Here is a 2,500-nt window from a genome sequence, read left to right on the forward strand (position 1 = left end):
CTCTCTCTCTCTCTCTCTCTGTCTCTCTCTCTCTCACTACGTCTCTCTCTCTCTTTCCCCTTCCCTCCAATTTCTCTCTATAACGACGTTTGACACCTCCGCCGTCTCTCTTTTTTTTCCACCGCCTCTCTCAGTGTATGTCTGTTTGTATCTATAAAGACGAAACGTGACAGCCGCAAAAGTTTAAATATTCCCACCACAAGTCTTTCAGAAAGGTGAATTATTATATCCCACCACCACCGCACAATTATAACAGATATTATTTATCAGAAGATATGTTATTATTTTGCGTGGATAAAAGATTTGCTGTGCTAAGAAACATTATACCCTTTTAAAGAATTTATATGTATGCTCAAGGCGACCATCGTTAACAAAAATTTGTCAGTAAATTTGAAAAGTTTGCCAGTTTTGAAATATTTACTTCTTAACTATTTTATTCGTTTTCTCATTGTAAACCAAATCATCTTTAGGTTTCAAAATATTTTATTTTTCAGTCCTCTCTTTCATATATGACCATTTCTTCCTCGATCTCTCTCTTCCCATTGGCGAACGTTTGTCTTCTTTTTTTTTTTTTAATAAACGCATTGCCTCTTTCGTTTTAAAACAATAAAACAATGCTACATTTGTCTTGCAAACAACTTGCACATGCAAGTGCTACCAGTTAAAAGATCCGTATATCGGAAGCTAGCAAGTGTATGGGGTCATCAGGAGAGAATGCGCGCCGTTTCGGGGCCTACCTCTCGACGGCATCAATGCGCACCAGCCCCCCTCGCTGATATGAGGCCCCGCTTGCTAGATCAGCTGGTTATGAAGAACTCAATATACTTCTAGCCATCACTCATCGTCTCTTTTTAATCAAATCCAGTGGCTAGCCTTCTCCACTGTACATTGGATATCAGTCATGGTGGTATTGACTTTACGATGAGTTAGGCCTAGCGATAACAACAGTCGTCTCACGCTGTGTCCTACAAACCCTCTACATCCGCTTTCCAGCCTGCGTCTTCACATTCCTCGAGGAGGTGTTCATAACAGTTCAATTTTCGAGCCCGAGCGGGTCCATATTATCTTCGTGAGGAACCGTTAGCTCGACTATATTTACAACTTTCTTTCTTTCACACCACATCAAAATATCTGTTTTCTTCGAAACTGAGATGGGAAAGAAAACCTGGCACCCAGGTAAATCTGCAGTTACCTCCCAATAGCCGTTCCACTTTTCATTTTTCTCAGGAAGTTTCTTGGTCTTCTTGAAACGGATCCGCTGACCTGGTCGCACGAAGGTAATGAAATCTCTTGATGGTACTTTTAACGATTTTTCCTCAGTGTTGTTGAGGTGAATTTGGTTCTTTATAGCATTGACGATAACCTTAAGGACCAAATTGTGCCTCCATGTGTACCTGTTCAATGCTAATGAACAGTTGGAAAGAATATGTTTTAGTGTACCGACCTTTCCACATTTGCAGATGTCATTCTCTAAGACGTTCCATCTTACTAGATTCGTAGGTGATGGCAAAACATCATAAGATGAACGAATCAGGAAACTCAGCCGAGATGTCGTCCACTTCCACATCTCATCCCAACTTATCTTCCTCTCAACAACATGTTCTTCCCATTTCGTCATCTGACCTTGATGAACACATCGGATCAAATGAAGCTCTCTTCTCTCTGCTTCTCTTGTTTTGACGCTGTTGCTAACAACAGATCTGCGTTCACACGGCATCATGCTTGCAAACGGTCTGAACTGATCTGCGCCAAAACCAAATTCTTTCCGATGGTTCTGCGTTGCTCCCACCATATCTCTGTGTATAAGAGAAGACAAGATGTTGTCAGTTTCTGCTTCTGCTTTCCACTTCCTGGCTGTTTTCACCTCTGGTGGGTTACGCCTGATTTCCATATCCTTCGATTCTCTCAGCATCATGACCGTCCGTATCTTCCCCAACTTATATATTGGTAGCTGCAACGAACCTCTTTTACGATAAAGAGCTGAGCTGTTCAACATACGAGGTAGACCTAGCCACTTTCTAATGAATACATTACATTTTTGTTCAATCCTTTCAACTCGTGACAATGCTACTTCGTATATTAAAAGTGGCCACGCAAGTCGCGGGTACAAGCCGAACTGCAAGCACCAAATTTTATATTTACCTGGTAACTTCGAATCATCAATCGCTGATAACCCAGCCTCGGCCTGTTTCATAATTTCAATCCCACGACTTCTGTCTGACAATGTTCCAGCGTATACTCGACCCAAGCTCTTGACGGGCTCTTCCTTGACTGTTGGAATGCTTTCATCAGATATTCGAAATTTAAATTCTTTCTGCACTCCCTTAACAAATGTCAGACTACGCGACTTTTTTGCTCTAAATCGCATCCTTGACCACCTTACAAGTTCGTCTAATCTCTAAAGGGCATTCTGCATGATTTGTTTATCTGTAGCTAGAAGTGTCACGTCATCCATGAAGGCTTTCTTAGGCGATTGTACATGGGCGATTTGTTCCGAAAA

General features: G+C 41.6%; 1 long non-coding RNA gene across 1 annotated transcript in view; it reads right to left on the reverse strand.

Annotated features, from left to right (window-relative positions):
• The window catches only part of LOC118765291, an 11,842-nt gene that overhangs the window by 6,081 nt on the left and 3,261 nt on the right, over positions 1-2,500 (reverse strand). The window contains exon 3 of the long non-coding RNA XR_005001129.1: positions 2,321-2,323. This is a non-coding gene — a long non-coding RNA (uncharacterized LOC118765291). The remainder of the gene's footprint in view (positions 1-2,320; positions 2,324-2,500) is intronic.

The sequence above is a fragment of the Octopus sinensis genome, linkage group LG11 (genome assembly GCF_006345805.1).
Source record: "Octopus sinensis linkage group LG11, ASM634580v1, whole genome shotgun sequence".
Classification (NCBI taxonomy): Eukaryota; Metazoa; Mollusca; class Cephalopoda; order Octopoda; family Octopodidae; genus Octopus; species Octopus sinensis.